Source organism: Homalodisca vitripennis, unplaced genomic scaffold (genome assembly GCF_021130785.1).
Source record: "Homalodisca vitripennis isolate AUS2020 unplaced genomic scaffold, UT_GWSS_2.1 ScUCBcl_317;HRSCAF=2048, whole genome shotgun sequence".
In the NCBI taxonomy this organism is placed as follows: domain Eukaryota; kingdom Metazoa; phylum Arthropoda; class Insecta; order Hemiptera; family Cicadellidae; genus Homalodisca; species Homalodisca vitripennis.
In genome coordinates, this window is record NW_025776447.1 from 126,047 (window position 1) to 150,958 (window position 24,912).

General features: G+C 29.8%; 1 long non-coding RNA gene across 1 annotated transcript in view; it reads left to right on the top strand.

The window, feature by feature from the left end:
* LOC124370576 overlaps positions 1-22,012 on the top strand; it is an 82,169-nt gene extending 60,157 nt beyond the window's left edge. Inside the window, exon 5 of the long non-coding RNA XR_006923196.1 lies at positions 21,861-22,012. This is a non-coding gene — a long non-coding RNA (uncharacterized LOC124370576). The remainder of the gene's footprint in view (positions 1-21,860) is intronic.
* Positions 22,013-24,912: the final 2,900 nt, after the last annotated feature.

Genomic DNA, 24,912 nt, shown 5'->3' on the forward strand with positions numbered 1-24,912 from the left:
ATGTAAAACAAACAATTACAGCAATTAAAGCCCACTACACAGTTCTCACTATTACAGATGACACTAGTACAGGTTAGCCAACAGCAGAAACTGAAATCATTAGAGTTTGGTAAATGAGTTGCAGTACTATAGTAACGCACAATAACAATGTTGCTTGTCGTTTTGCGCGTCACATCATATCTTTAAAAATTATTTATGTGCATTTCCAAACGTCTTTTCATCATGTGTTATATATCAAAATGTCCGCAATAAGTCCGTATTTCATAAAAAAAATTAAAAAATAAAAGTCAAAATTTTTAGTTTTTTACCCTCGTGCTCCCCTTAAGGAAGATAAAAAAGATCTCAATCTATTTAATGATGAAAAAATTCAATCAATCGCTGAAAAATTGTCCATAGAAACAAACGATAAAACTAAGTCTGAAATGATCGAAGAAATTGACAAAACTCTTAACGAAAAACCTAAAAATATCATTGATGTAGAAGTTTTATCCTCAATACACGGTCTTTTCAAGCAATACATTTTAACGAATTTAAACGATAAGTTCATGTCAATTTACAAATATCTATCAATTATGAGGCCAGAGATTAAAAGTTTAATCGAAAAATTTCAAAGAAAACCGTTAAAAATATGAAGGGCTATCTCTCTTTGGAATGTGAATACGAACGAACTTTAGTGAATGGTGAACCGCAAACATGTCTAATGTATTTTACTATCAAAGCAGACGAAATCTTTGACGTAAACGACTTTATTACTAAGCAATTTAATAAATTAACACATCGAGAACAAACAAATCATCCAAATAAGGGTTCTGGATGGACATTTAAAAGCTGCAAACAACTAGTTTTGAGCCTTAACAAACACGAAATGATGAACGCAGGATCATATATCGATTTGCCAAAGAAAATCAAAGATAAAAAAGCTTGTATAAATATCAAAAATAAAGATGATTATTGCTTTATTTATTCTATCCGATGTGCTATTGAAAAACCCGAAAGAGACTGCGAAAGATCGAAACAATATGAAAAATTTGTAAATGACGAGATATTTTCAGGTTTCGAGTATCCAATGTCCTTAAAAGATATACAATTATTTGAGAAACGAAGTTACAATTCCAAGTACAAATATCCAAAAATGTCTATCAATGTCTACAGTTTTGATGAAAGTATTAAGGTTGTTCCGTTACAAATTTCTGAAAAATATGATGCAGAATTAAATATTGATCTACTGTATGTAAAACAAGAAGACAAATCTCATTATGTGTTGATAACAGATTTAAATAGATTAGTGAGTTCTCAGTTATCTAAACACGAACATAAAAAATTGCTATGTAGAAGATGTTTAAGCCATTTCTACAAATCTGGAGATTTAGCAGATCATTTAGAAATTTGTAAGCAACATGAAGTTTGCAAGCCAATTATGCCGTTTCCGGGTCAAACAACTAAATTTACCAATTACCAAAAGAAATTTAGCCATCCGTACGTTATTTATATGGATTTTGAAAGCATATTAGAGAAGATTCCCACATGCAAAAACAATCCGCAAAAATCGACTACAACCAAGATTCAGAAGCATATTCCTTATGGTTTTACTCTATATTTAGTGTCTAATGTGACCAATCGTATGTACAAGCCGATATGTTATCGAGCAAAAAATGAAGAAGAGTTGCCGAACGTTCCTACAAAATTGTTTGAAGAGCTCAATAAATTATCGAAGTACATAGCTAAAAAATATAATTCAAAGAACATGAAGCCCATGAAATTGACTGACGAAGAAGAAATTTCGTATCAAAATTCAAATCTTTGCCACATTTGTGAAGAAATATCGTATCAAGACACTGAAAAAACTTTAGGGTTTTTACCAGATAATTGGAGTTCTGCTTATGATGCATTCAAAAAATGCAGAGATCACTGTCATTTGACTGGAAAATTTCGAGGTGCAGCTCATAGAATTTGTAATCTGAATTTGAAATTTCCTCAGAATATTCCCGTTTTCTGTCACAATATGTCTAATTACGATACGCATTTGTACATAAAAGAATTGGCAAAACAATACGGTAATGTTGATTTGATTGCAAACACCGATGAACGATATATAAATTACTCTGTAAATTCTGGATACGGGTATGAATTTGATGGTGACAAACCTAGAAAGTTCATAAAATTCTCTTTCGTAGACACGTTTAGATTCATGGCGTCATCTATCGAAAAATTAGCGAAAAATTTAAAGAAAGAAGACTTCAAACATACAAATCATTTTATACAGGATGGAAGAATATTGAATGAAATTATAGAAAGACAGCCAAATGACGAAGAAGAAATCTTTAAAATTCTATCTGGAAAAGGCATATTTCCTTACGAATTTATCGATAGTATTGAAAAACTTGATTACACAGAACAGCTGAAAAATTCAAGATTTCTATTCACTTTTGACAGACGAGAGCATATCTGAGAAAGATTATCAACACTACTTGAGCGTTTGGAACAAATTAAAAGAGAAAAATCTTGGAAATTACTCTGATCTCTATAACATTCAAGATGTTCTATTGCTCGCTGATATCTTTGAAAATTTTAGGAATATTTGCTTAAAATGTTATAAACTCGATCCGGCACACTATCTAACAGCTCCCAGTCTTGCATGGGACGCTATGTTAAAAATTAACGAAGATAGAATTACAATTAATTAACGATTATAACATGTATTTAATGATCGAAAAAGGTATTCGCGGAGGCATTTCTCAATGTATTAAACGATATGTTAAAGCAAATAACAAATATTTGAAAGATTTCGATAAGACAAAACCAGAAAGCTATCTGTTGTACGTCGATGCAAACAACCTTTATGGGTATGGGCTTATGCAAAATTTACCATATAACGATATCAAGTGGATGGATCCTAAAACGTATACAACAGCAGAATGGCAAGAAACAATTTTGGAACTCACTGGCGACGAAGATTATGGCTATATTCTTGAAGTCGATCTAGAATATCCAACAAATTTACACGAACATCACAAGGATTTACCTCTTGCTCCAGAACATTTTAAAAACAAACTTTGCACAACTCTACTGGATAAAACTGAATACGTTGTTCATTCGAGAAATTTGAAGTTCTATTTGGAACAAGGTATGATTTTGAAACATGTGAATAGAGTTATTGCATTCGATCAGAAGCCTTTTATGAAAGAATACATTGATTTTAACACAAACATGAGAACCAAAGCTACAAGCGACTTTGAAAAGGACTTTTATAAGCTGATGAACAACTCAGTTTTTAGAAAATCTATGGAAAATGTGAGAAACAGATGTGATATTAAGCTTGGAAATGAAGAATTTTCAATGAAACAAGCTAAGAAAACAAATTTCAAATGCTTTAACATCTTTGACGACAACTGTATAGCGAGTCACATGTACAAACAAAAGGTTAAATTTAACAAACCGATTTACATAGGATTTTCAGTTCTCGACCTCTCAAAATTGCTAATGTACGAGTTTTATTACAACAAATTAAAGAAGTTTGATCCAGATTTGAATCTGTGTTACATGGATACAGACAGTTATTTTCTAGAATTGAAACGAGATCCTTTTAAAATTATTAAAGAAAATATAGATGACTTTGATACGAGCGATTATCCAAAAGATCATGAATGTTTCACTACTAAAAATAAGAAGGTAATAGGGAAATTCAAAGACGAATTGAACGGCGAGATATTAGAAGAATTTTGTGGTTTAAGATCAAAGATGTACTCGTACAAATATCTAGACAAAAATCCAGTTAGGTGTAAAGGAATTAAGAGAAGCGTTGTAAATAAAACAATAAATATCGAAAACTTGAAGAGATGTTTGTTCGAAGATAAAGAAGAATTTAGGGAGATGACTGTAATAAAAAGCTATAAACATGAATTGTACACAGTTACCATAAACAAGCTGGCACTGAACGCTAAAGATGATAAGAGAATCGTTCTAGAAAATAAGATCGATACAGTACCTTATGGCTATAAAAATGAAGCAAAATCTGATATATTAGATGAGTTTAATAAACTTGGAAACTTTGACATGTAAATGGAAGATGATTTGATTCACTGCCACAAATGCAAGAAAAAAACGAAAAATATAGATTCTAAAATCGTTCAAACTCAAAACGGGTTGTATAGAATTGCAGCAAAATGTTCAAAATGTAAGACAAATAAGAGTAAATTTATAAAGAATCCAAATGAAAAACAAGTAAAGAAAGAATCTAAGAATAAGGAAGAAATCGAGATTGAAGCTAGAGAAATTCATGCACCAGTACGAAAGAAGTTTAAAAAGAGAAAAATTATAACATTAGGAATTGACGATTTATGGGCAGCAGATTTAGTTATAATGTCTAACTATTCAGATCAAAATGATGGATTTAAGTATATGTTAAATGTTATTGATACTTTCTCAAAATATGCTTGGTCAAGAGCTATCAAAAGAAAAAACGGCAAGGATATTTCAAAAGCTTTCGAAGATATAGTAAAAGATGCCATAAGGATCAATCACAAACCTCCAAACTTACTTCATACAGATAAGGGTTTAGAGTTTAAAAATAAAGAATTTAACGATGTTTTGAGAAAATACAACATTAAGATTTATCATACTGAAAACGAAGAGAAATCAAGTATTGTAGAGAGATATAACAGAACTCAAAATGAGAGAATGAAAGTAATTTTTGAGATTAATAAAAACTTTAAATGGATCGATATTCTTCAAAAAATCGTAAAGAAATATAACGATACTGTTCATAGCACAATCAAAATGAAGCCTAAAGACGTAGATAAAGATGCAGAAAAAGAGTTATTAGAGTCGGTTTTTAAGTATGTTCCACCAGAAATTCACACGAAAACTAAATTTAAAGTCAATGATCATGTAAGAATTGTTAGTAAAAAACAAACATTTTCGAACAAATATAAGAACAATTGGTCAAGAGAAATCTTTGTGATTTATCAAATTAATAACACAGATCCTGTAACTTATAGTATAAAAGATTTAAATAATGAAGAAATAACCGGAAAGTTTTATGAATATGAATTGAGAAAGTCAAAGATTTTTTCTATATAAATGGAGGCCCAAAAGAAATGTTCAATGTGCAAAGAATTAAAAGGTTTTGAAGAATTTTATAAAGATAAGAGTAGAAAAGATGGAATTATTTATAATTGTAAAGATTGTTATAGGAAGTATCATAAAGAGCTGTATGATAAAATAGAAAAATTAACTTTGGAAGAGAAAGAATGTCTTAAATAATGTAAAGAAACTAAAAAAATTTCAGAGTTTAATAGTGATCACTATAGTAGAGATAAGAAAGACTCATATTGTAAAGATTGTGTAAAGAAGAATCACCATAGATTATATTATGAAGATACTCAATGTGAATGTGGAAGAACTATAAAATGGTTAAATAATTATCAAAAACATTTACAAACAAAATATCATAATTCAAGAGTTTAACATTTTCATCGTGTAATAATTTTTTCTATATAAATGGAGTCTCAAAAGAAATGTACAAAGTGTCAAGAAGAGAATAGAAAAGACTGCTATTGTAAGGAATTATACGATAAAATGAACAAATTAACTTTAGAAGAGAAAAAGTGTTACTTTTGTAAAGAAATTAAAAATATTTCTGAATTTAATAACTGGCAGTATAGTAAAGATAGAAAAGATGCTTTTTGTAAAGATTGTGCTAAAAAAATTTTCAGCGAAAGTTATAAAAACGAAATGCCTTGTGAATATGAAAAAAATATTTTACAATGGTTACCTAGTTATGCTAAACATTTACAAACAAAATATAATAAATCGAGAGTTTTTAGTAAAATTTAGAAACATTTTCATCGTGTAATTTAGATATTCTATAAATCAGTCGAGATTCTGCCATATTTGTAGTAAAATGATTTCCGTTGTATAAAATATTCAAAGATTCTTTCATTTGGTTGTAGAGATTTATACTATTTGGATCTCCATGTCTTAATAAAATTTCCATTTCTGGGTAATCAATTTCAAGTTCTTTCAATCTTTTCGGTATTTCTCTCTTTTGAGCTCTGATAACGTAATAAGGCCATTCCCACATGTGATTCTTCTTAATTAACACAAAAACATGATGTTTTTTCTTATCAAAATCTTTACATACCATATCTCTCTTCATTAATTCCATTCGCAATTCTTGATTCTCTATTTTCAATGATTTCATTTCATCTTTAATTTGTAACTGTTTTATTTCATCTTTTAACTGCTTATTTTCGTTTTCAAGTTTGTACTCGCCATATTTTCTAATACTCGGTAAAACTTCTTTCGTAACCCAATTTTTAAACAATTTCGCTTCTGGTTTATGCGATCTCAAAATTAAAGAATAAAGTCCAGATTCATTAACGAAAACAGTGTTATTTTGGAAGTTTGAAGGTAGGCTATTTATAGCCCCCCTTATATTTAGATTAAAATAGAAGTTTTTATCATCTTCGTCAACTTTTATTCTGATCGTTTGCATAGTATTTTCATATTCTAGAATTTTTGCTACGTCTTTAGCCTTAAACCAGATCACATTGTTTTCGTCAACAATCGTAAAGATATGTTTGTTATTGAATTTTAGTTGATTATTGAGTAGGTCTACAACTGACTCCATTTAGATAGAAATAAAATTTAACTAGTAATTTTTATTTCGAGAATAAAGTCCAGATTCATTGATAAAAACAGGGTCAGGATGAAGATTTTGAAAGAGTCGCGATTCGATACCCTTGTCAGAATCTATGTTTTCAAAGCTTTTTTTGTATTTTTCTTTAACATTGTCTTTATTCGTATTTTTTGTGAATATTTGTGAGGCGGCCCTCGAGGGCTACCTTATCTTTTAGATAAAAGTATTGGTATTTATCATCATTATCAACTCGTTTTGAAAGTTTGAAGGTAAGAACGATTCGTTCCCCCCTTGATTCATCATTCTTTCGACAATCTTAAATATATTGTTGTTTTACTCTCATTATTTAATAAATTTCCCTCAGAGTCTTGTATAGTTAGAACGATTTTTTGAATTCTTTTAATATTTTTTCTAATTGGAATATAGTCTATTTCATTCGGTTTTTCACTAATTTTTGATCCATAAGCAACATTTGGGAAAAAAGTGTACAAAATTTCAGATTCTTTGTGTAAATGTTCGGTATGATTTTCAAAACTAGGTTCAACGAGATTACAATGTACTTCAATTACATCGAACGGTCTAAATTTTGGCGTTTTATTTCCTAAATATACCTGATTTGGCTCAATAGTTTCTTGAACAAACCCTAATAAATCTACTATAATTGCTGAAAACATTATTCTTACTGGTGATTTTATTTGAATTTTATTAGAGAGATAATTTTTTTGCATTTCAAACTTGTTTTCGTCAAAGTTTAAAGATTTATCTGATTGTTTGAATGTTTTCAGATAATTTTTAAGGGAATTTTTAATTTGATCGAAAGTATAATATCCTTTGTTTAAACCATAATATTTTGTTATGTTCTTCTCACTAAATCCTATACAATAAGGAGAACTTTCACTAATATTTATTACAAAATTGTCAGAATAAAAACCGCTTAAACCGATAAAATAATTTGATTCTTCCTCTAAGTGTATAGGATGTTCCAAGTTTAAAACTAATTTAGAGCTTTCTGAAGTCAACTTGAACAGCTTCATTTTCGCAAGCGTTGCTTCAAGATGAAAATCTTCTATTTAAATGGAGAAATTTTTTAAAGCAAAAAGATCAGATAAAACTTCAAACGTTTGAAGAAAATAAGAAAGATCAACCAATCAGATTGTTAATTGTTGGTTCAAGTGGATGTGGAAAAACAACTTTACTATTGAATTTTATCTACAATAGGTTGATTCCTTATTCCAATTTGTATGTTTTTAGTAAATCTTTAGAACAAGACGCCTATAAAAAAATTACAAGAAAGATTTGAAAATATTGAGAAAAACTTAAACAAAAAAATATCACATTTTTATAATGCTTCTGAGGACATAGTTCCGTTAAGCGAATGTAAACCCAATTCGTTAATCGTTTTTGATGATTGTATTTTGGAAAATCAGGACGTTATTAAGGAATATTTCGTAATGTCTCGTCACAAAAACATATCTTGTATCTATCTTTCCCAATGCTTTTCAAAGGTTGATAAACAAGTTATAAGAAATAATTTGAATATGTTGTGTGTTTTTAAGCAAGACGATCACTATTCGAGAAAGATTTACAACAATTATGTGGGATCTGATATGAGTTTTAACCACTTTAATGAATTGTGTGATAAAATTTGGAAGGAAGACTACGGATTTTTAACTATTAATCTAACTTTGAAGCCTAAAAATGGCAAATATTTGAATAAATTTTCTAATATAAATGCTGCTCAGTGGTCTCGATAAAATATTTGTTACAATTATTTTTACATTATCTTTACTTTTTATTTACATTATGAAAACAACAGAAAAACGGTAAATCTGTTCACGTTCCACGTTCACGTTCATGTTTCACGTTTCGTGTTCACGTTCATGTTTCACGTTCACGTTCCACGTTCACGTTCCACGTTCACGTTCATGTTTCACGTTCATGTTTCACGTTCCACGTTCGTGTTTCACGTTCCACGTTCACGTTTTACGTTCCGTGTTCACGTTTCGTGTTCACGTTTTACGTTCCACGTTTAAAATTTTCCTAAATAAATGGCGAACGTAACTTCTGAAGAAGCAAAAAAACTTGATCAAATAGAAAAGAAATTAATCAAAGAATTTAAAGAACAGATTCGAATTGATGAAAAAGAACAAGAATTTATTCAAAAAATTAATCAACCTGTAACATCTGCAATAAAAAATGTTGAGGGCAAAATTGAAAATGTTTTAAGCGATAATCAAAATTTGATGAATTTGGTTCCAGTTGTACGACAATTTGCTGATATTTCGATACCAGAATCTGAGTTTGAATTGCCAAAATTACCATCTTCAACACCATTTAGACCTAGAATCATTGAAGACTCTACCATAGTTGAACCAATAAGTCCTGGAACAACGGATATAATAATTGGTGAAATTGGTAAAAAATTTCTTCCTAGAGCAAAGGATGATAAATTTGGTTTGTATTGGGACAGAAAAAAGAAAAGTTTTATGATTGGAAATTTGCCCGTGAATTTTGAGCATAATGATATCATTATTAATGAAAAAACATATGAAGGAACTCAAGTTTTATGGAGATTATTAACAGGCACTGATGTTCCAAAAGACGGTTTATATTCTGAAGAAGACTTGAAAAAGTATACTGAAATTTTATGGAAATCTGATTCAATTTACAAAAATAATGATCCATCAACTAAGAAACCAAAGTCAAGTAAAGGTAAAAAATATCTCAATTTGATTAAACCAATTTGGGAAAAAAGAATCGAAGGATCAGGTGTGAGAAAATACAGTGATAATAAGATTGAATACAGATATATCGACGATTTGACAAAACTCGATGGAATTATTAATTATATTTATGCTCAAGAAAAGGCTGGAAACAACAATTTTTTGAACGAAAAGAAAGCGATTAAAGATTTTATTTCGAACAAACTTGATGAAATGATTGAAAAACCTGATGGAATTAAATATTTAAAACGAGTTTTGCCGGCAATAAGTTCATCTATGATTGAGGGTAGCGGACTTTTGAATGATTTTATCAACAATTTACCTTTTGAATTACACGTACCAACTTATCAGTATCTGGGGCCTGGCACAAAACTCGAAAAAAAGACTAAAAAGAGGAGATCCTGGTATAAATAAATTAGATCAAGCTGCTATGGAACACGATATTTTTTATGCAAAACATAGAGACACAAATTCCAGACATATCGCAGATAAAGTTTTGCAAGATAAGGCAATGGATAGATTTTTATCAAAAGATGCTAGTTTAGGTGAAAGATTTGTTGCGCTTCCAACAGCTGGAGCAATGTTTTTGAAGAGAAAACTAGGAATGGGAATCGAAGAGAACTTGAAATTTTAACTATATAAATGGAGGTGAATGTAAATTTCAGCAAAAATCAGAAAGAAAAAATAAAATCCGCTTTTAAGAAAAAAATACCCGTTAGTATTCAATTTAAAATAGATCAACTAAAAAATGGCGAAGATAAGATATTTTTAACAAATAGACAATACAATAAACTCGAAAAACATAAGAAAAACAATAAAGGAACCAGAATAGAATTTTCTTATAATCAGTTGAAAGAACTTAAAAATGGTGGACTTTTGAAAGATTTATTAGATTTTGGAGAAAATATTCCAGTTGTTAAAAATGTTGTTCCTTATGTTCGTAAAGCTGCTCCAATCGTTAAAAAAGATGTGATTCCTATTGTTCGAAACATTTTAAATTGGTTAGATAAAGAGTTGGAAGATGTTACAGGATCTGGATTAGATGAAAAAACTTTGAATTACGTGAAATCAAACATTGAAAAAAAAATTTAAACCTTTAACATTCGGGGAATTGGAAGAAATCTGCAAAAATATTAAACATTTTAGAGGAATCTTCATGAGAGATACATTACCTGAAAAAGTTAAGAAATTTGAATGTGGAATTGTGAATTTAGACTCGATTATGGGAAGTGGAACACATTGGATTTGTTATTATAAAAATGATAAGAATGCATATTATTTTGATTCGTATGGAAGAATTGAGGACAAACCACCGAGAGAATTGATTAAATATTTGAAAAAATCAAGCGTCTACTACAATGATTCTCAGATTCAAGACTATAAAGATTCCCCAATTTGTGGTCATTTATGTGTTTTTGTTTTGAATGAACTGAGTACTGGTAAAGATTTTAAAGAAGTTGTTAACAAATTATTGCTTAATAAATATGGATTCACAAAATATTTTTGACGTATTTGGAACACAAATTATTCAAAATGTAGATAATAGTTTGAATTTTGATAGTTTGAGAAATGAGTTTGATAACAAGTTAGAAAATGTATTACAAAACCTTCCAGATTCAGATATGTTTGCTGTCGAGATTGAAGATTTTAAAGCAGAATATGATAACAAACTTGCAAATTTCATGAGTTCAAATGAAGTTGCTGATAAAATAAAAACATTGGAAAAAGAAGTTGATGATGGTGTAAAAAAATTATTTACCAATTTAATGTCTCACATCGAAAAAGCTGATGAAATTACTGAAGCGATCAAAGTTGAAAAGAATTATGTTAGTTTGGCTAATAAGAAAAGAATTGTCGGTGTTCGACCTGGTATTGACAAACATGATGTTGTTGTTAAAGAACAAATTTTAAAACCTCTAAAATTATCAGAAAACATCGATATTGTTGATTTACATGATCCGAATGTTAAAAATGCCTTAGATTTTAAAGGAAAAAGAATTAGCGGTGTTAGTAAAGGAATTAATCCATTTGATGTTGTTGTAATGATTCAATTAGAAGATCCTATTAAAATGTTTAATGAACTAAAACAAAATTATGAGAATCATAAACAGCATGTTAAAGATTTTACAACAGAAGTCTATGACAAGTTAGAAGCCAGAAATAGAAGATCAGTAGACGATGTTGGTGAATTACTTGATAAAGTAAATAAACTAGAAGAAAACTTTAATACATATAAAAATAGTGTTAATGTATTAGTTGGTGAAGTAATTAACAAAATTCTGGAAGATTTTGATACACATTTCAATGAGAAAATAAACTTTTTTGAAAATTTAGGTACACGTTTCAATGAGAATGTAACACATAATAATGAATTACTTAAAAGAATAGATGATCAATACTCTTTATATCTCGATAAAGTAAATAAACTAGAAGAAAACTTTAATAAATTTAAAGAAGATGTTAATAAATCTTTTGAAAACATTGATAACAGATTTAATGGATTAGGCGGCTATGATGACTAATTTTCCTTATATAAATGGCGCTCATATATTGTGTGAGATGTAAAGAAAAAACTGCAACAAATGATATAAAATACTATGCAAACATCAATGGAGTTAAGAGAATTTCTGGAAAATGTGCTGAATGTAACGCAAAAAAGAGCCAATTTATAAAAACTTGATTTTGAAATTTTTTCCTAATAAATAGAGATGGCGGGACATTACAGTGCTTTCGATCTTTTTATCATGCAACACGAAAGAGATTTGAAAAAAGAACATTGGGATGACATTTCTCAAAAATATGAATTATCCGAAGATATGATGAGATTATACGTAAACAAATTGAATTGGTATAACATTGCTAAATATCAAACTTTATCATCAGAGTTCATTCAAGAAAATATACATTATCAATTAAAAGATCATATGTCTGTTCTTTGTCTCTATCAAACACTTGAGTATAAAGTTTTTGGATGAAAATAAAGATACAGTTGATTGGAACAATATTATAGATAGCGGTTACTATCCTGTGCAAATTTTATTGAAATATGTGACCGAGATCGCAAAATTTAAGGAAGAGAATCCTGAATATGACGAAGTAGATCATTAAAAATGACTCTAATCTTTTTAATTATTTTACTAAAATTTATATCTTTTCTTATAAAAACGTACATTAGATCGATGAAAAAATGATACACGATGTTTAAAATTTCTAAATTTTCTCTTATTAAATGGCGGACTACAGAAAATATGCTAGTGATATTGAAAGGGCGGAGTTTAAAAATTTCTATCCAATTAGTAAACAACATTTGAATGAACCAAATAAAAGAACTGAGTTTAATATTGATTTTGGAGATAACTTTTGCTCGTCTAACTTCCAGTTTTATATTTCTGGAACTTTAACAAAACAAGATGGTCAAGCATATCTTGGAACTGATAATGTTAGATTAATCGATAATTTTATACCGTTTTTATTTTCTAAGATTGAAGTAAGAAAACACAATAAATTGATTGAAGAAGTCGAAAACTGTGGCCAATTAAGCACAATTAAAGGAACTATTTCGTATTCAAAAAGTGATGTTATTTCTCAAACTTCTAATGGCTTTGAATCAGATTTTAAATTTGGTGTTTTTGAAGCAGCTGGAAATTTATCTCATTTTGGATTAGGATTTTTTGAAAATGTTACTATTCCGATCTATAAAGGAGGATTTTATCTAAGTTTTATAAGAGCAGAAGACGATGATGTGATTCTGAAGACTGCAACTGGAAATGTTATGCCTGTTGATGGAAAAATAACAATTACAGATTTTTTTATTAGAGTTCCAATGATTGATTATAAAACCACGAGTAAAATTAGATTGATTGATGAAATTACAAAAAGTCAAAACATTATGTTTAATTTTCTAGATTGGCAATGTATTGAACAAAAAGGTATTTCCGGAACAACTTATTCGTTCGATATTACAAATATTTATAGAAATATCTTCAATCCCAAGTTCCTTATCATAGGTTTTCAAACAGATAGACAGAATAATCAAGAAAAAAATCCTTCAAAGTTTGATAGTTTGGATGTAAAAAATATCAGAGTAAAATTGAACGGTTCTTATTATCCAGATGAATTACAAAATTTAAACATTTCCGGAGGTCTTTTCAGAATCATGTATCAGATGTATCAAGATTTTAAGAAAGTTTACTGTAATAATAAGGAAATGTATTACAATCCTAAAGAATTTTTAGCGAATAGACCTATTTATGTCATTGATACAACAAAGAGTATGACAAATATTTCTGGTTCAAAGAACGATATAATTATCAATATGGATTTTCAAAAAGCTGTTACAAACTCGACATGTTATGTGGTTGTGGTTTCTGAGAAATTTTTAGCCTATGATGTGATTAAGAACGATATTAGAGAAATTCAGTAAAAATCGCGTTATTTTCACTATTATTCGTCGGATAATTTTAAAACTTTACAGAATTGTTAAAGACATTGATATAAGTATTCATTTTTAATTTCAAAAGAATATCTTAAAAAATGGGGATGATATTAACAAAAAACTATTCCAAGGTCATCTTAAGGGTTGGACCGGAAGTTATGATTTTAAAAAATACTTTAATATTTACTGATCCTATATACCAAATTTCAGCAAAAAAGCTCCAATAGTTCTCGAGATATAAGAGTTTTAAGATAAGGGATGATTGGGGTAGTTTTTGAAAATTTTGTTATTTTCATGAAATTTTAAGTTGAACTCGCTTGTTTTTGAAGTTTCAGATTTTTCTGATAATTTTTTTTAATTTTTTTTATGAATATTAAGAAATAGGGGATGATTTCACCCTTATGGATAAGTTAAGTCGAAAGAGTTAAGTATTTACTATATGTGTACCAAATTTCATTAAAATCGGTTGAGTGGTTTTTGAAATATAAAATTATTAATAAATTTGTAAACTAGCACTCCTAATTGAACAACTTATATAGCAGAGATATAGCTTATAACTTTCGAGACTCTCCGTAGCTCAGTTGGTAAGACGCTTGCCTTCAAAGCCTGAGGTTCTGGGTTCAAATCCCAGAGCTTCAGGCGCGCTTTTTATTGAGGAAGACATGGTTGTCGTTCAGTGGTTGGGGACAAGTCTTTACACGAGTGGCCATAGTGTAATGACTATAGAACAAGCCGAGTAATGACAACTGTGGTTGGCGCGCCATTTGCTTCCTCACCTTTCCACTTCATTCCTTAATTCCTTCTCTTCCTTAATTCGTTCATTACATTCATTCACATCGTTCATTAATACAACATTACACTTACAAAACACCCGACACAAATTCCCTAATTGTATCTCTCCATCAACTTCTACACAGTAGTTACCAAAGAAAAAATTAAACTTGGGAACAAAAAAATTCCACAGTCTAAGACCCGAATTACAGCTCCTAGCCATTAACTTGGTTGGACAGTAGCAGTGCAGGGCCAAGTCTCTAAACAATAGACACCGTAGAAGTTGAATGTGATGTGATTCCCCATAGCGCAAACACGCACACTAACAACACTACACCAAAGACACAATCATTCATTTTGTATGTCTTTCATTATATCGTAATGAATTGCTGAATAGCAAACGTTTCTCTTTTCTTCGTCAGAACCACACACACACAATATATCTGTTTCGTAAATGTTTTTTCCATATAATTTATCCCAATCTACAACAAAAGCGTGATCTCTTATAAATTCCTTTGATAAATCTTGTTGTTTACAAAGACTTGTTAAAAAACTAGCTGTATGCATATTTCTTGTCCAGTATGGATATTGTCTTCTCAACATTTCAACAAATAAGCAATGAAATTTAGCATAAAAGCGATGAAAAATGTCAGATTGTTGGTGTTTTAGTTTATTTTGTAAAAATCGGAATATTTTTCTTATTTTTCTATTATTTAATTTAAAATCTCCTATTACATTTAACATATTTATACTATCTAAGTTGTCTGTAATAAATTGCATTGAACACTTTTTAGTACTTAAAAGTTCTCTGAATTCGTTTTCATTTAAGGATTCGTTTTCACTTAAGGAAAATATCAACATTTGTTTAACATATTTAGGTAATTCAAAGAAGTCTTTATAACTATTTCCTGTGGTAAGTTCTTTAAATGCTAGAAACTGAAGTGATTTTGGAGAGTTCATGTTGTTTGATGACTATTTAGTAGAATAGATTTTTTATTTAAGAAAAATAATTTGCTAAATTCATATTATTCTCTTTCATTCCTTCTAAAACTTCAAAAATATACTCTTTCGCTGATGAAAAAATCTCGATTTCTTCCGGAATAATCTTTGTAATCATAGACAAAATATCCTAAATAGTTGTACAATAGAATGAAATTATTTCTATTTATCTCTGTTGTAGAAATGTAAACACAAACATTTGCGCTGAAAAATTTATATCTCGGCAGAGTTAGTTCCATAATCTCCATTTAAACAAAAAATCTTTCTGTTTAAATGGAAGAGTATAATGCCAACTGTTACAAGTGTTATAATAGAGGAGAAATTATTGATAAAAAATATTTAGTTTGTAGAGATTGTAATTTAATTTTGTACGAAAGACCTAAACCTAGGAAATTTCGAAATAAACTAACACATTTGAATAATCTGCTTACAAAATTACAATACGGAGGTGAAAAACAAACAAAATTTGTTACAGAATTTAGAAAACAGAATAAAAATTTTTACTTATCTCTTGGAACCGTTGACAAAATTATTTTCCTTTTCAAAGAATACATTAGGTTTGTAGGTATCGATACACACGTTTATTATGAAAAGATATTACCTGTATTTTTTCATTATCTGGATGTTGAATTTGTGTACGATTTTAAGCCAGAAATCCTCGATGATTTTATAGTACATTTGGAGAAAGTAAATGAAGAACCTCGTCAAACAATGAAGATGTTGGCAATTCCCTCGACTTCTCGAGTGATTGTTAGCAAATTTCATTTTTTCCGTCTTTAAATTTTTTCTATTTAAATGGAGTTCTTGAAAGAGTTAAATGATATTGGAGAATGTATGTTTAAAGAGTATAAGAAGTTAAATGAATTGGAAGAAAGGAAGAAACATAGAATCTTGAATTTGGAGAAAATGAAAGATAAATTCGGGTTTACAATAATTGCCGAGTTGGAAGATTGTAAAGTACACTTGCCGAACAGATTTTTGACTGTTTTGGATGAGAAAAAGATTAAAGAATTAAACAAAAATGAAAAATTACACTTGGTTGTTACTGGAAAGAAGACTATTAAAGATAAAGACTGTGTTACTATCAATTTTGTAGAGTAGAAGATTTTTCGTCGTAGCAGACATTTCAAATAGATTGATTTGACAGCTCAAGAAAGTAGAAGCAAACAGCTATAGATTCGGTAATTTTTCATTCGTGAGTTACAGATTCGTTTATTGTCCTTTAAACAGTATTTTTCATTGATTTACCGTCTGTCCCAAAAGTGAGCTAGAACCGCCTTACTGTTTGATTTTACAGATTCGTTTATTGTCCTTTAAACAGTATTTTCCCTTGATTTTCTGTCTGTCCCAAAAGTGCGCTAGAACCGCCATATTCATATCTACTCTTATCTATATATACACATAAAGGTTATAAAGCAGTAATACAGTATACCACGGATCATGTAACTAGCTCAGCTAAGATTGCATTCAAATTTCAAGTCTAAATTCATTTAGGAACCAAGAGATATGCGGCACAAAGTATCTGTGGCACATTTTAAAATGTCCCATGATTGCACTGTTTTTTTTTTATTATTCTTAGATTACTCGTTGACATCATGTAGTAACACGGACTATCAGAAAACTAGGCGTTATTTATATACAAATTAAGGCTAATAAAAAATTTATATTTTATAGGTAAGTTCGTTCTTAAGATATCGTGCGGAAAAAAAGAGATATATGGGATTGTCAAATTCCAGCCCCTCGAAAGACTAAGCTCTGCTAACGCTCAGACAACGGTTTTAGCCCGAATATCTGACGTTTACGGTTAATGATGTGCCGCTGCTGGACTTCAATGGGATTGCGCAGATAAAAGTGATACATTAGTTTTTGATGTAACCTGTTTTAAAGATTTGGATGTGGTGCGACACATAAATATCACTGCAATAAAGAAATAAAAAATTTTTGTCATGTGATTAAAACGTATTTCAGTTAGGGGTTTATTATTTAGTATTTTGTTTATGCTTGTTTATGATTTACTATACTGTTGAAGGCAGTTCACGGTTGAGGGCGTAAAGGGGGTGTACATTTCCGGAAAATACAAATGTATTTGAAAACTTCTAAGTTTTCTGTTTACAGTAACACTCAAGCAATATAAAATATATATACCCTATATTATTGTACAACAATAAATATATCCGTAATGGTTAATTTATTAAAAATGTAAACTTTAATAATAGAGGAATAATTTAACCATCTTAGACTACTGTGAAGAAACATTAGGCCGGACAGTGATAAAGTGAGTCGCGAAGTTTATATATTAAAATGCAAATTAGATTTCCTTCCAGATTACATTCCAAGCCAAATAGGCCTGGAAAAGAGCAATTTAGATACAATAAAATTACGTATCACATAATAGTACCTGGTATTGTATCAAAAACTTTTATAATTTCTAAAATGAATTATAAAACACATTAAAAACTCACAGATGTTAAAATTAAAAAATAAATATACCGGTAAATTTTGTTACATTATATTCATATTATATTTTGTATAACCATGGGTTTATAATTATATCCTATGATCCAAATATACTTATTGTTGATCAATAAAACTATAAGTAACACCACGAGTAAATGGGTTATGCACGCATAAAAAAATCATATTATTGTATTCAATAGAAGATAATATTTTCTCGTTTATTGAAATTCAAAACTAAAAATTCAAACATTACTTGAACTGCACACAGATAACATGCACTGGAAATGAAATCAAAATATTTTTTGTGGAATTCAGAGGTATAAGTATGTGTTAGTATGTGGTGTGATGTAAGTTGTAGTAGCGTAAAATAAAAATACATATACCTATATTGAGTTACATTAAACTAATATGTATTGATCTACTAATTCAGTCTCGGACAGACTAAATATTTTTTTACATTAAAAATAAAGCAATAACAATTGGTACTCCATTGCCTGGCTATGGCCAGTATCCAATACATTAACGGTACACTATAAAGGTATTAGGTTAAATAATGTCTTGATTGGGAAGGGAAAGTAGTAAAGTCAAATTAAATTGTAAATAAATTTTGATAGTAGTAATTGTAAAGGTAGAATAAATTAGAGTTATATTAGTGTGATATTATAGGACTAGTGTACTACATAAGTAATGAAATAAATTGGTAACTTCCATTACCAAAAAGCAAGATGTAGCTTATTAAACAAAGTGCATTCTACTACGAGTTGTTTGGACTTATCTAACGCACAATTTTCCTAATTTTAAATCTAATTTAGACAGTGGTAAATAAAACATCTCTATGATTCAGTTAAAAGCATGTGGTTGTCATGTGAAACATAAAATTTGATAATGAATTTTTTCAATAAACTTTACTTATGGTCTCTGTGGAACTATAAACTGTATAAGAGTGCTCTCTTAGTGTGAAACCTCACCCTCTGGATTAAAGTGGATCTATAGTGGAACTTGCTCAACGGAATAGTCAAGGGTTCAGGATTACTGTTTACCAAGTGTCATGTCTATGGTAAAATGTGCTAACATTGCTGTTGTGGGCGATACAGATAAAACAATAAATACATTTCAATTTTATATTAATACAAATAATTAAACGTGTGACATGTACTTACAAATAGATACAAAAGATCATTGACTAACTAAGTTGAGTTTTCCTATAAGTATATTGTTTTGGATGATTAATACTTACCGATCGCAGGCCACTTCTAAAAAATTTACTTCAAAGATTCCAATACTTGGATGAAGAATTTCGCCGCCAGCAATTTAGAGCTCCAAGGGGAATTAGACGGACGTAAGACCAGACCACATCATAGACCTACTCGTCGTTCTTACAGGAGGCTGAACTCCAAAATTTACCAGAGATCTTTGTTCAAGAACTGGCTCTCTCTCTCTCTTGTATGAAAACATAATAAGTAACTGAACTAATATAAAAGTTTAAATCCTACTTTGTATTCATGGAAACTTGTGCAACTTAGTTGATTGTTGTTCAGCCGTGTCATTCAGAATGTTTACTGTTTATGTGAAAAATCGGACGTCATAACCTAGTCGAGTGGCATTTTTATTGTTCGATTGTATCTTATATTAAACAAAATTAATAACCAAATACAAGGGTTTTCCTCTATTCCTCTAAAGCTAACATGCTTTATCGTGTTAAGAAATTATAACGTTTTTACGTAACTTTGACGGAGAACAGTTAGAGTCTTAGAGTAACATTGAAATTTGACTTGTAATATTGTAAGATAAGACTATGCCTAGCAGTTCTGTCATCAATGTTGCTTACGGGAAGAAGGATATCGTGGGAATTTACCTGGGTAGGTTCTAAGGGAAGGTAGTATCTATGCTGTTACATTTAATATTTTGTTATGTCCTGTTAGGACGTAATCGCTTTTAGATGTATGACTTTGGAGTACGCGCGATCTTGGTATGTTTTTCTGTGAGAGTAATTTGTCCCAGTACATTAAACAAATAAATATACAAGAGGGTAATTTGTCTAGTACGCCACACCATGTGTTGTGTAACAGGCTTTGTTAGTGTTGTATGCGCACACCTTAGCTTATTTCATTCTCGATACGTCCCGCGGACAGGTAGACAGGCAAACAATCATACAGAAAACACTTATTTTACATCTCTCGGCAGGCTTCATAATAATTAATTTCATGGTTGAACCTGCACCACCATAGACGCCATTCTTGTCTCTGTAAACATTAAGTTTGTGCTGGTTAAAAAGCCTACAGGTTTCCGTGATATCTCGCCACGTAATATATTCATATTTTTCTGCATTGAATTAGATTTTATAGTAGTGTTCTAATAATAACAGTTCCAGAGAGATTGAGAGAGTACTATAGCGTAGAATTGGGCTGAAATAAAATCTTGTTAAAGATTTTTAGGACTGACGTTCCATTCTGTAACTTTTATTTCTACATACAACCCAAACTTTAAAAATAACAAATAAAAAATCTCATATGATTTTACTAAGGATCAAATAGATTTATTCTGCTGTTTCAGTAAAAAAACAATTTAGTAAATATTGATAATTAAATTCACATCTATTACAAGTAAATCATGTAACTGAAATAATTTTTGTATATTTTTAGTTACCAATCAACGATCCTAGCTTTTGTCCCAAATAGGTTTTTTAATTTTATATTTAGAAAGTTCGTATAACTGTAATAATTATTCAACAAATTTTTCAGGACCTATTAAATATTACTTAAAAATATATCTAGTTAGTGTTCTGTTGCAAGTCGTAACTTTATATGGAATACGTAAAATTGTTAGTTGGGTACTGTGAACAAAAAGTTTAGTTAACATTAATAATTAAATATTACACATATGTTATAAGTAAATCATGTAACTAAAATAATTTGGCCTATTTTTAGTTACCAATCAAAGATCTTAGTTACGTCCTAAATAGGTTTTTTAATTTTATATTTTTAGAAAATTGGTATAGCTGTAATAATTATTTAGTACAATTTTCAGGACCTATTAAATATTAATTCAAATATTACCTAGTTAGTGTTCTTTTACAAGTCGTTTTGAAATGTTCATGTTTGAGAGATATATAATTCTTAGACTTACATAAGTAATAAAACTGGTACAAAGTTGAGGCTATTGTGGAGGGCGACAGCGAGATAGCCCTGAGGTAACGGTAGTCCGGTTACATGATAAATCGACATCTCTGGTCAAGTTGGCAGAGACTTCACATTACGTTATCTTAACCACATATTATGTAGTACCCTTCTCTAAACGTCGAAGTATAGCCCCCGAGGTCCATGATGCTCGTGGGCAAAAACCGTGTCTTAGTCTTCTTTCTGTATTTCCTCCAGGCTCAGATCTCATGAGTTACAAAGGCACATGCGAATTGTTCCATCATTTTTAAAGATTTCTAAAAGTATCCTTACATCATATTTGTATGTCTTATAATAATGTGTGTGAAGAATTTAATTCAATAAAACGAAACAAAAATCGTTTTTTATATGGCCTTTGTGGGTAGATGATTTTACTGTGTGGTAGAAATAAAAAAGAAAATTTTGTATTACATTAATAAATTAATTTACTATGAAAAATTACGATACTATAACTTGGTAGATAGGGATAAAGACATTTTTCCTAAGCATCAGATCCCATAACGCCCCACATGAAAGAGTGCCACTTTTCGCTGTGAAGGATGGATGTACTCTCACACCAAGGAATTTCTTTATTTGGTCAGTGGTTGCTATCCGATTTTGATTTTGTACTGGTTCCTTTGTTCACAAGATGTACTGATTTAAAAATCGTTCTGTCGTAGGTAGTACTGTGTAATGGAGGACTGCACTGCTTCAGTTGGAACTTCACGCCATCCAGATCCAGGAATATAGTCATGTACACGATTCTTAACTCTTTCTCTTTGTGACTTCCTTATCCCCTAGGTATCAGGTGACAGTCTTTATCAAAATATTAGTATTGATATCTACTGTTTATTATCTTACTAGTTTATTTGTATTTTCAATAAGCTTGAGTTGCATACTCATTATCAAAATCGCAAACGAAAAAACATGTATAGAAAAGAAATATAACGTTTCATTATACGTTGCCTTTAACAATATCACCATTTGCTTAATTTTAAATGGCCGCAAGACTGCAATGATGGTTTTTTAAATTGCTTTATTTTGCTTAAAGCTTTGGTATTTTAATCTCATCATAAAACCCTTAATCGTATTTTACTTGATATTATTTATACTACTAATTTTTACTTTCATATTTGTTCATGTAATCAACGAGAAATTGCAGATAAGATAATATAAAGAGTGATTCTCCAAAATCTATATTTCAGTATTACTTTGCTTTATAGAGTATAAATAAACAATGGTCTGAAAGAATTCCTTTAAATCGTGAAATTTTGTAAAGACCGATCTCCAAGAGACAAAGAGAGCATCTCTTCAGTTGTTCTTGATGACATTGTCTGATGATTGGGTCGATAACAAACAGAGAACACCATCCGAACGTAACCGTAGTTTACTTTAGAATACCTTTTGTATTTTAGAAGTTGATACGCAGGAAATAAAGAGCGTGAGAGAGTGATTTAAAAATGGTTATAAAATCGATGTTGATATTTTATTGGAATACCATATCGTCTAGGAAAATATACAAATTAAAATAAAATCCTTCAGATTATATGAAACATTCTTAATTGCATTCTTTAACTATTCGTTTAACCTGGTATGATGGTTGGAGATAATTTGGTCAGCCTAAATTTGATTATTATTGAATAGTATAACGTCTTTCCTCCTGTTATAGTCAACACGTGTGTTAAGCAGGGAGCGCGTCTAGGGACATGGTTATACTTTAAACTAAAATGGAAATATCTTGTAAATTTATTTTTATCAAATGTAAGTTATTTATTGCGAGGATCATGTAATATTAATCACTGAAATATAGGTTTAAGATAATATCCGACTGGTAATTTGTTAAAAATCCCTTTCTTTTTATCTAGTTGTTCTCAAAATTTAACTACGGGCTGAAGATTTATTTGTTGATAAGCTTCCAAATTATTTATACAATGCTCCTAAAATAACAAGTCTACGTAATAAAGTGTGTAATATCTAAATTATTAATGCTAGTATATTTTGAGATTATCATACAGGCTTCACAGTAAAATGTTAATAATTTATTGCAGTTTCAGTAGGTAGAATAATTACCAGATTAGAATGTAAAACATTGACTGTTAGACATCTGCATTCTAAGTTCTATGATGTATACCTGTTTGTTTGCATAATTGAAGGTAGGCTTGTAAAAACAAATCGTACTGATATTGTTTATTACACTACAATTTCTTAGTGTAATATATGTCATCTCAACCTTTATTAAATTGGTTTTTTTTCTGCTTTAAACGTTATTCCATCATACATGCAATATTAAAATACTGCTAATCTATTATCAGCTATTAAATAAATTTGATCCTGCAGATTGAGCAGGTGAAATGTGTTGTGCGGAAATGACAAAAATGCCAATTTATAATATTACCTCATAATACCGAAGAATTTAGGTCAAATTTCCGACTTAAATAAAAATGACTTTCAAACGATGATCTTTAAACCAATCTAATCTAGTTGCTCAGGGATATATGGAATCCGTCCTAGTAAATTGAGGGAATAAGGAGAGCATATATTGAGGTTGGCGTCAGTGATGCTAGGGCACTTTATCGTTTTTATTTCGTAGCCTAATATAATATTATCCTATGGATTTAGAATATGAACCTTCGTGGTTCTTCAACCGCAAATCGTGATGTCACATTGTACTATGAAGCCTTCTCATTAAAGCTCTTTCATTTGAGGAGTCTGATTTTCGTTTGATGATCACAACTCATCTTACTTAACGAGAGGTAGATTATTACTCCTTTGTTACATGCAGTCATGGATTAACGAGATAGTACAGAATGCAAATACTGGTACTTATTCGTAATTTAATTGTATAGTATAACCTCAGAGATGAAACGTTGATATCTTTCTTTATGCGACACCCCACTGGCAATCCTAGAACATGGTGTAGATCAATATAAGTTGCAGACATGGAATTTTCTTCCAATGACCCGCCACTTACCTCAAACCTTGGTATTAAAAAAATATATGTTTGTAAAACCTTTTACAAACATTTTGCTGTTCCTACTAAAATCCCAATAGTGACTTCTATGTTTGAGGACATGTGAAATGCTTAACTGTCTTCCCAGGATTCGGTAACGGTGTCGGACATATCCCACATCATAAAAAATCTAATTTAGAAAAGACAATAAAGTTAGTTGCTTTTCTTGAACCACGAAATAAAAGTAGATATTACAAATTGTGTGTAGAATATGCTATAACGAATCGCAATACTGTAATGAGTTTTCGAAACAATTTTAAACTCTAGAGTGAATTTGATTCTATAAAATAACATTCTTATGAACAAGGGACAGATTAAGCAATGTTATATTAAATATATGCTCTATTATTTTAGATATAAACAATTAGCTCATCACGGAAAGACTCAGCTTAAAAACTACTTAATGACTTAAATCAAAATAGGTTTATAAATAAAAGACTTCCTCATACATTGTAAAAATAACAACAGTTCTATACCAAAAATTATAGATTAAAAAATTAACTTCATATCCCCACCAATATGTCTTTAGTACAATAACTATAAACTGTAAAGGTGTTACACGACATCTGCTGAAATTACATTCACGTACTGAGTAAACTCTCATCAGGCCAAATGCTTTCCCAAGTGTTATATTATTTCTTGTATTAAACGTGTTTAACTAATTTACAGAATGGAAATATATATATATATATATATATATATATATATATATATATCAATAT